The sequence below is a fragment of the Ambystoma mexicanum genome, chromosome 2p, assembly GCF_040938575.1.
Source record: "Ambystoma mexicanum isolate Mex_15411 chromosome 2p, UKY_AmexF1_1, whole genome shotgun sequence".
Classification (NCBI taxonomy): Eukaryota; Metazoa; Chordata; class Amphibia; order Caudata; family Ambystomatidae; genus Ambystoma; species Ambystoma mexicanum.
This window is the reverse complement of record NC_090923.1, coordinates 657843613-657852934: the sequence shown is the minus strand read 5'-3', so window position 1 is coordinate 657852934 and position 9322 is coordinate 657843613.

Genomic DNA, 9322 nt, shown 5'->3' with positions numbered 1-9322 from the left:
TAGTGGTAGATAAAAACAGTTTTTCGTAACGTGATAGCTCGACTTCCTCTTCTATCCCCAACAGTAGATGTTTCGCACTTATGTGAATCGTCTTGCCCATGACTCTTGAGAGTTCATTGCAGCACTGCTGCCAGTATTGTTGAATTACGGTACATTCCCATGGTATGTGATAATAAGAGCCCTCTTGCCTTTTGCATCTCAGACAGGATGAGTCAGTGGTTTTGCCACAGTTAAATAATGCTACCCTTGGGTGATATATATTCTGTGCAATATCTTCAGTTGGATTAGTCTGAGCCTAGAAGAGATAGCTAATTCTCTGGGGAACATCAAAGCGGTTACCCATTCCTCTGGTAGTATGGCACCCACGTCCCTTTCCCATTTGGTTTTCAGACCCGACAGTTCCCCAGTAGCAAAGGAGGTTATGGCATTGTACATGGTGGATGTAACTTTGTGCTTAATCATTTCCGGGAATAGGTTGCGTTCTAGCGGGGTATAGTCAGGCATGTCAACCATTTCGGGGAGATGGGCCTGTAGCACATGTTTAAGTTGGGTGTAGTGATACTGCTCATTTGGTGGGAGTGCGAAGACAGTGGCTAAGTCTGTAAATGATATTATTTCGTTTTCCTTCACTACGTCCCCAATTTTGGTAATGCCTAATTGGGCCCAAGAGTGCCATTTCGGTAGTTTATTCACTTCCGGGAGGTGTTTATTGTTCCACAGTGGTTGTACTGGAGTTAGCTTTTTGTCACAGCCTAAGTATTTCTGTGTATCTGTCCATATGCGAGTTATGTGTGCCATCATGGACGGGATAGCTGACCGGACTTTTTTGCAGTAGAGGTGTTTCATAATGGGTCTTTCCTGTTGGTTGGGGTCTTGCGTTCTGTTTTGCGGTAATGTGGTGTCCCCATGGAGTCTATCGTTCACTATTGCCATCTGGCTGGCCCAGTAGCAGGTTGGCAGGCGGGGGAGTCCAATTCCGCCTTCCCATATGGATCTTTGTAGTGTGGTGTCAGGGCTGGAGTCATTGGCAGTGTTGTGGGGGGCCTGGGAGGATATAAGGAGGCTTTTGGTGGTGTCAGCAGCTTGTCCAGGCGTGTTCTCCATCCTTTTTGCAGGAAGAAGGCCCAAGGATGGAGAACCGCCCGGAAACTACATCTCCCAGCAGGCCGTGTGCTTCACAGACCTGCTGGGAGCAACAGGACCACATGCGCGTTACTGCGCATGCGCGAGCAGCGCCCAAGAAGCTCCGCTCGCAATCCTGGTCACTGGCAAGAGAGGACGTGTTCTTCCCGAGCTCCAGGAGGCACGCCTATGCGGGGCACCGCCCACCTGCTACATCCCCGGCCCCGCGTACATTGAAAAGCTAAGTACACGTTTAACCTAGAGCAAGCTGTTTTATTCTGTTGGAGGGAGACGCGCTACGGGCTGCAAGACCTAAGTTCCTAGGCTGAATCAAAGCACGGGAAAACCTGATTACTAGTTGCATGCAGAGCATGAATACTAACCCTAAGTTGGAGTAGGCTTGGCGTTGAAGTAACCGCACCACGTAACCATCTTACACCCCGCAGGGAACGTTCTAAAGGAACGACTTTTTGCACGCACGTACATTGACTTTGTTTTACTATTCACAGCCTGTTGTTGAATCGGATCCGGTGAGACGTATCACAGCCTGTCAACACGAAAAGGCCAAAGGACCTCGAATGCACGCAGAAGCCAGAGCTAAGTGTTTATCACTTGTGTGCATGTTATTTGTTTGTTGCCAGTACATGGGTTAATGTGGGGTACTTGTGATTTGCATACCATTCATGATATATTAGGCAAGCAAAGTGAAACCAAACGTAACACCAGAGCAAATGGTGATTATTGGTTAGAGGCTCCAATACAAAAGCCTTCCAAAAGAATAAACTCTGAGCTGAGTGTGTGATACTAGGATGTGAATGTGTGAGATGGCGGTGTACCTTCAAACGATTACCTGCAAGATCGGCACAGGAGTCGAGGAGTACGTTACCCTAATTTCCCCCTACCCATCCACTGTTATTTCCTGAACCTCTTTCCGGTCATCCTGAACTCCCTCTACCATCCACTCAACGGACCTTAACCCTCTTTCCCCAGAGGGTTGCGGAGGCCTGCGGTGTCAATTTCCCAGGTGCCAAGACTCAATGGGGAGGGAGGTGTTTGTGCTGCTTCTGTGCCTGTCAAGAGGAGTGAGGACTTGACAGTGGTGACTGGCAAACGAGGGTGACCCCCATTCCATAGCAATTTCCTTAGTGTCTGGTCTATTTTGTGGAATTCACTGGGCGCTATAGGTAGTGGTGCGCTTTGTAATATGTAGAGAAAGCGGCGGAGCGCCAGCATCTTAAAAAGTGCAGCTCTACCTAATAGTGTTAGCGGCAAGGACATCCAGTGACGGACGTCTTCCTTGAATCTCGCCGTTATTGGGTGTAGGTTCTTGGGCACATAGTCTGTTAGGTTATTCGTAATCTGTATGCCTAGATATTTGAATTGTTCCTTCTCCACTCGGTAGGGGCACTCGTCTGGCACTGCGTTATCTGTTTGCTTCAATGGGAATAGTATGGACTTAGTCCAATTGACACGGAGACCGCTAAACGCGCCGTATCTAATTAGTAATCGTGTCACTGTGGGGCAGGATTTGCGTGTGTCCTTCAGGTATATTAGTAGGTAATCCGCGCATAAGGATACCTTGTCCTCCCAGTCGTTCGACCACCTGAAGCCACTCCATGATTGTGTGGATCTTAATAGAATTGCTAAGGGTACAATTGCTATAGCAAAGATCAAGGCTGATAGGGGGCAGCCTTGTCTCGTGCCTTTGCCTAATTGAAAAGGGTTTGAAACATGTCCATTCACCTTTGTTACCGCTTCTGGGAGGTAATGTAGCAGTTTGAACCAGCTCATAAAGTACGGTCCTATGCCCATGTGCTGCATAATTATCCAGATTGCTTCCCAGTAGACAGAGTCGAAGGTTTTTTCGAAATCTATGGCGAGTAGGGCCAGGGGATCCTGTATTTCGGGTAGTTTTTCTAACGCTGCATGCAGTCTGTATATGTTCTGCCTAGTGGACCTCTGTGGCATGAATCCACACTGGTCCGGATGTACCAGTCTGTGTATGACTTGTTGCAGCCGGTTGGCTAATACCTTCGCCAGTATTTTCACCTCGCAGTTTATCAGAGAGATAGGTCTATAGGAACTGCACTTTTCGGGTGGTTTATCTGCCTTCGGCAGAACTATTATCGTGGCTTTCCTTAAGTCTGGGGGGAGACAGCCCTGTGAGTGTGAGTGTTGTAATAGGCGTAGCAGGGGTGGGGAGATTACATTCACGCCTATTTTCTTCCATATTTCGATGGGGAAGCCGTTCGGGCCTGGGGTCTTGCCCGATTGAAGTTCCGACATGGCTTGGGTTAGCTCTTCCTCAGTGATTTCTTGTTCTAAGAAGTTAGACTGTTGTGCGTTTAGGGTGGGTAGGGTAATTTCCTCCAGGATGTCTGTCGCGGGTGGTGAGGGTGGTGCTTTGTATAGCTCAGCATAGTATTTTGCTAAGCCTTCCGCTATATCTAGGTCTGTTACTAGTGGTTCTGGTTCTTCTGTTGTCAATTTCCTAATTTGAGTGAGGCCCAGGTCTCTACGTTCTAGCCATGCCAGTATTTTCCCGGCTTTGTCTCCTGTTTCGTATATCTTTGCCCTCATCGCTGTATGCGCCTGTTTCACATTGTCTAAAGCTATGTGTTGCAGTTGTGTCTGTGCTAATTGAAGTGCGCGGTGTGTTCTCGGTTGGTCCTGGGTTAGGTGATCAGCCTCTGCTTTTTGTACTTTTGCTTCGGCTTCACGTATTGCTTTAAGGTGTTGTTTCTTGTGGGCTGTGGTCTTGTAACGCTCACCTGGTATCCACAGGGACGTCACTCAGCCTGTTCTGACCTCTTACGAACTCGAACCTTTCCCTGGAGGCTATTCGACTGGAGACTGGGCCTGAAACACAGGCTTGTTAGAGTTTAACTCCCTATTGTCTCTGTGTGCGTGAACCCCTTCTTCCCCGGGTTCCAACCCTTCCCTTTGATCCACAGCTCACCTTGTTTTCTTGGATAGTGTGCTCTCCATCCTGCTTTCAGCGCCGGGGCGCGTTGATTGATGCGTGCTCGTTGCTGCCTAGTTACTTCACTGGCAAGAGTCCGACAGGTAAGCATAATGAGTCTTTTGAACAGTTCTCTAACTTCGTTTCTTTCCTTCCTTAGATGATGGCCGGCGTCCGGGGATGGCGGCGTGTTGCTGAGATGAGTAGCGCTGAAGGTGAGTGAGAGCGCGATGCGCGATGCACCCCTTTTGTATTTGCATTGAACTGAGTTATTTTTCTGTGACTTTTAGGTGCCGCGACATTTTCAGCATGGATGCCGGTTATGAAGAACAAATGCAGTGGGTAAGCGTGGTATGCAGCGCCTCTAGATGTTTCCACGCTAACCTGGAGTGTCTTTTCCCTCTTGCAGATGGATGAGAAGTTCCGGAGACAGAGTTCCCCCAGAGCGGCTGGGATTCAGGTAAGCGTTTGAAGCTCGTACCGTATTTAAAAATAAGCGAAGATTTGCAGAATGCTTACTTATGCCTTCTTTCTGTTCTTTTCCCTTTTCCTTAGGAAGCGGCGTGCCGGGATGGGAATGACACCGCCGAAGATGCCCGCAGAACAGAAGGAGCGATGAATGATGGGTAGAAGCGCCGCAAGGTAAGACTGTTCCTAACAGTGTTCTTGTTCTTGCAGGAGCTGAGTGCAGAAGAAAGATGCAGGCCTACTGGAGACCGATCCGAACACGGTGAGTGTCGCGCTGCAGGTGCAGAAAACGCAAAGCATGTTTCTCAGCCTGGGTGTGGCTTAAATAGTCTCTGGGTATCTCAGGTGTCTCTGGGCTGAACCACACCCAAAAGACTAGACCGCACATGCAGTTCTGGGAACCAAAATATGTGGGGGCAACCATCTTGTCCCCATCAATGCACTACAAGTCCAATCCCCAATGTTATCCTATGGGAGTGAGTGAGTCTGGTGCCACAAGTGCCAAGTCTAACTCCAAGTCGGTCTTTGGAGGGATGGAGAGGCCCTTGAGGGCCATGTAGGTGATCGTGGCCTGGCTCCAGCCTGACATCTTGGAGTGCTGGGGACATGAGGGGCAGGAATCATGACAGCACTCCCCACCAAGCCCCTCTCAAGGTGGCTCTTCTGTCTGGCCCTGGTTTGGTTGGATGGTTTTTATGAAATCGTCTAAGCAAGCGAGGTGTATGGAAGTACTCACAAGGCTCCCATGTCCTGTCTTGTGGACCATACCCCTTCCAGTCTATTAAGTAGTATAATTTGGATCTGACGTACTTTGAATCTAGGATGTCCTTGACTTCGAATTCTGGCTCCCCGGCGACTACTACTGGCTGCGGTGGCGTTGCTACCCGGGTCCCAGGTTGAACAGGTTTAAGGAGAGACACGTGGAACACAGGATGAATCAGCATGTTTGACGACAAAGCTAGTCTGACCGCCACAGGATTTATCACGGAGGTGACGGTGAATGGACCCAGGTATCTTGGACGGAAAGTTCGTGCTCCTTTATGGACACGTGTTTAGACGCCAGCCAGACTTTGTCTCCCACTTGGTAGTTGGGGGCCTTTGCTCGGTGTTGATAAGCAAACTTCTTTTGGTGATTCTTAGCTTGAAGTAGGTGTTCAGCTGCCCTTTTAAAGGTTTGAGAAATGGTCGTGTGCAAGGTTTTGACTGCTGGCATTTCCAGGGTTGTAGGAATGTCCAACTCAGAAGTACGTGGGTGCCTGCCATACATGGTATAAAAGGGTGACTGCCCAGTGCTGGTGTGTAGGGAATTATTATAAGCATATTCAGCTATCCATAATAGGTCGAACCAGCTTCCTTCAGCTTGGTGTAACATGCAACGCAGATACTGCTCGAGCGTCTGATTTGTCCTCTCAGTTTCACCATCCGTTTGGGAATGGTGACTGGTGGATAGCCGGATGTCGATCTGGGCCATAGAACAGCATTTTCTCCAGAAGTTAGATACGAATTGAGTACCTTGGTCTGAGACCAAAACTGAAGGAAACCCATGGAGCCGTACGATGCCTTCAAGAAATACCTTTGCCAGAGTGGAAGCATTTGGGAGCCCCTTAAGAGGAATGAAATGTGCCATTTTTGAAAATAGGTCCACGAGCACAAGAATAGTGTTAAACCCTTGACTGGGTGGTAAGTCAGTAATAAAATCGAGGGACAACGTGTGCCAGGGTGCTGGTGGGATTTCCAATGGTTGTAATAGCCCAGCCAGTTTGTGCTTGGATGACTTGCTTTGAGCACACACTCCACAAGATAGGATGAATTGGATAATGTCTTTACGCCACGTGGACACCAATAATTTTGTTTCACCTTGGCTAGGGTTTTAGCGATTCCGGGGTGGCCCTCGATCAAGGAATCATGATAACCGGACATGACTTGTTCTCGTAGTTCTTGGTTTGGTAAGAATAAACGATTCCTGAAGTAGGGCAACTGATCTTTTATCATGTAATGTTCTCCTTGTGCACTCCACACTTGTAATTGCTCCGGACTCATCAGGTTTTGGATTTCTTCATGTAATTCTTTCTGAGTTATGGTTGCTGTGATTCCTAGGAGCTTGTCACTCGGGATGATTGCTATTGGGTCAGGGGTCTGATACCCTTGCTCTTCCACCCCCATACGAGAAAGGGCATCAGCCTTCCCGTTTTTCACTGTGTGGAAGTTTGACGTTTTAGAGACATCAGAGATGTGGGCGGCGAAGGAAAGTTTGGAGTCAAAGATGACCCCGAGGTTCTTAGCCTTGCAGCTGGGGGTAGGAGGAGGGCCAAGGGAGGCCGGCCAGAGAGTGAGGGGAAAGGATGGTGAAGGTGTGCCGATGAGGAGGATCTCCGTCTTGCTGGCATTCAGACAAAGATCATTGGCAGCACACCAATCTTGAATGGCAGTTAGGAAATCAGAGAGAGGGAGACGAGGTGGCCGAGGGCAGCCTGAAAATGAGTTGAGTGTCGTCAGCGCAGCACTGTAAATTTGAGCAGAAAATGGCAATGCAGTGGGCGAGAGTTGCCAGGTATTGGCTGAAAAGCCAGGGTGAGAGGTTAGACCCCAGGGGAACACCACAGGTAGAGAGGAAGATAGATGATAGAAAGGGCCCAAGTTGGACCTGGGAGGGTCAATCACAGAGGAAAGAGGTCAGCTATGCCAGAGCCCGATCAGTGATACTCAGGTTATCACGGAGATGGTTGACCATGTCGAAGACAGACGAGAGATCGAGAAGGATGAGGACAGAGGGAATGTTAGAGTCAAGGTTGGAGAGCAGATCTTCACGGATGTTCAGGAGAGCAGTTTCCGTGCTTCTAGCAGCTCTGAAGCCAGACTGGTGGTCATGGAGACAGCCAACAGAATTGGAATGAAGGTTAAGTTTAGAGATGGCCAACTTTTCCAGGTGTTTTCCCAGAAAGGGAGTAATAGAAATTGCCCGATAGTTAGCCGGACAAGAAGGATCAGCTGTAGGTTTCTTGAGAAGAGGATGCACTAGGGAGAGCTTCAGAGCGGAGGGGAAGGATCCTGAGGCAAAGGAGTGGTTGCAAAAATCAGCAGTGTCCGGAGCGAGGGTGTCAATGCGGTCCTTGATGGTTTTAGAGGCACACGGATGAACCTGTTTTGATGAGGCTTTCATAGATCGGACTTGTCTAGGACCTCATCCGGGGAGAAAAGAGGAAAGGATGAGAAGGAGGGTGGGGGGTGGCTGAAGGAGGGTCACCAAGCACAGACAGAGAGGGGAGAGGAGGGGGGAACGGGGAGAGGTGGAGCGGGTGGACAGGATGTCCTGGGCTTTTGAGATAAAGTGAGAGCTAAGGGCATTGCAAAGAGCCTGGGAGGCAACAGGAGGGGTAGAGACTGTAGCAGGGTTGGCCAGCTCCTTGCAGATTTTAAAGTATTCATCCGAGTTGTTAGATGCCACAGAGACACAAGCTTCAATGTGGACTCTCTTCTTGGTGAGGGCAGAGAGTCGGTATTGCCTTTGGAGCAGGCGACAGGCCAGTTTGTCAGAGGATGAACAAGAAGCCCTCCATTTCCTCTCAGCTGCCCTACAATTATGTTTAAGTGTAGCTATGTCAGAGTCATACCAGGAATTGCGCTTGGCTTTGGACTTCAAATGGATCCTCATGACAGGGGCAAGAGCATCAAGAGTATCAGAAATTGAAGAGTAGAGCAGAGAAAGGGCTGTGTCAGGATGTGAGATAGCCAGAGGTGCAGTGGGGGGAGAGAAGGTGGCGGCGAAAGCGTCAACTGACACACGCTTCATGGGCCGGATGTCCAAGAAGGTAGGTGGCAGTGTTGGGGGAGGCTTGGCTTGGGGGGAAGAGAGGGAGAGAAGAGAGGAGAGGAGGGAGTGATCGCTACAGGAGAAAGGAGTAGTCAGAGGGATGGAGAGGGGGAGGTCAGAGGAGATCAAGACATTGAGTGTGTGCCCTGCAGAGTGAGTCAGGCCAGAGGGGAGGATGGACAGGGAGAGGGAGTCGCAGAGGTCATGGAAGAGTACAGAGGAGGAACAAGGAGAGTCTAAATGGATATTGAGGTCACAGAGGAGGAGGAGTTGAGCGATAGAGGCCAGGAGGGAGGAGGAGAGGAGCACCTACACAGATAGAAATGAGGTGATTTGACCAGGAGGCCGGTAGATGGTAGCCACAGTAAGAGAACGGGTAGGCGAGAGAGAGAGCCTACAGACAAGGCATTCGAAAGAGGAATAGGTCTGAGTGGGAGTGATAGAGGCAGGAATCCACTCAGGAAAGATCAGGGCTAACCCCCCACTGTACCAGAAGGATCTGGGTCCAGAGAGGATCTTGTAGCCATCAGTGAGGAGAGTGTCAAAGCTTGTGACACAGCTGGCCGTCCGTGGACCATGTCTCAGTAAGACCAAGGACATCAAGGTCTATTTCTTCAAGGAGGTGGCAGATGTCAGAGGAGTGTTAGACATCAGAGCGAGAGTTGAGAGTGGCAATATGAAGAAGGTTACCAGCCTTAAAGACCTTCCGGGGAGGGGTACAGATCAAAGGTATGCCCTGCTGTGGAGAAAGGGCCCTAGGAGGGGCAGCGGAGGAGGAGAGAAAGGGCAAGGTAGCCAAGGGTGGAGGAGGGGACAGCAGGAGATGAGAGGAAATTGATGAGGCGAGGGAAGGCTCTATCAAAGGGGAGGAGATTGGCCTTAGGGCCTTGGAACATGACAGTGCCATTAAAGTAGACATTAATGATGACTTTAGAGGAGTCGAAGGAAGCCATGAGAAC